Here is a 1,065-nt window from a genome sequence, read left to right on the forward strand (position 1 = left end):
CACTCAGGTGGGGCAATGATCTTGATTTTCATTGTGCTGGAAGCTAGGGCTGTAATCTCCTTCTGCATCCTGTCAGCAATGCCTGGGTACATGGTGGTACCACCTGACAACACGGTGTTGGCATACAAATCCTTACGGATGTCAACATCACACTTCATGATTGAGTTGAAGGTAGTTTTGTGGATTCCACAGGATTCCATACCTAAGAAAGATGGTTGGAAGAGAGCTTCTGGGCACCAGAACCTCTCGTTGCCAATGGTGATAACCTGACCATCAGGGAGCTCATAGCTCTTTTCCAGAGAGGAGCTGGATGCAGCAGTGGCCATCTCCTGCTCAAAGTCTAGGGTGACATAACACAGCTTCTCTTTGATGTCATGCACGATTTCCCTCTCAGCTGTGGTGGTGAAACTGTACCCTCTCTCGGTCAGGATCTTTATGAGGTAGTCCATCAGATCACGGCCAGCCAGATCCAGATGGAGGATGGTGTGGGGAAGGGCATAACCTTCATAGATGGGCACAGTGTGGGTCACACCATCACCAGAGTCCATCACAATACCAGTGGTATGAGCAGAGGCATACAGGGACAGCACAGCCTGGATGGCAATGTACATGGTTGGGGAACTGAAGGTCTCAAACATAATCTGAGTCATCTTTTCTCTGTTGGCTTTGGGGTTCAATGGGGCTTCTGTGAGCTCTTCAGGAGCCACACAGAGCTCACTGTAGAAAGTATGATGCCAGATCCTCTCTATGTCATCCCAGTTGGTGACAATACCATGTTCAATGGGGTACTTAAGGGTCAGAATACCTCTCTTGCTCTGGGCCTCATCCCCCACATAGCTGTCTTTCTGGCCCATACCCACCATCACACCCTGATGTCTGGGGCATACAACAATGACAGCCCGAGGGGCATCGTCTCCTGCAAAGCCAGCTCTGCACATTCCAGAGCCATTGTCAACAACGAGAGCATCAATATCATCATCCATGGCGAACTTTGAAGTGGCAAGTTTAAACCCTTAAGGGAAGAGAGGAGGTGGTGCCGCACCTAGAGGCAGGGGAGAGTCAAGT

General features: G+C 50.0%; 1 pseudogene; it reads right to left on the reverse strand.

Moving 5' to 3' along the window:
- LOC138164768 (actin, cytoplasmic 1 pseudogene) overlaps window positions 1-1,065 on the reverse strand; it is a 95,816-nt pseudogene extending 94,751 nt beyond the window's left edge.

This window comes from Petaurus breviceps, unplaced genomic scaffold (assembly GCF_028583685.1).
Source record: "Petaurus breviceps papuanus isolate PSGF00001 unplaced genomic scaffold, PetGlider_PUasm1.0 207, whole genome shotgun sequence".
In the NCBI taxonomy this organism is placed as follows: Eukaryota; Metazoa; Chordata; class Mammalia; order Diprotodontia; family Petauridae; genus Petaurus; species Petaurus breviceps.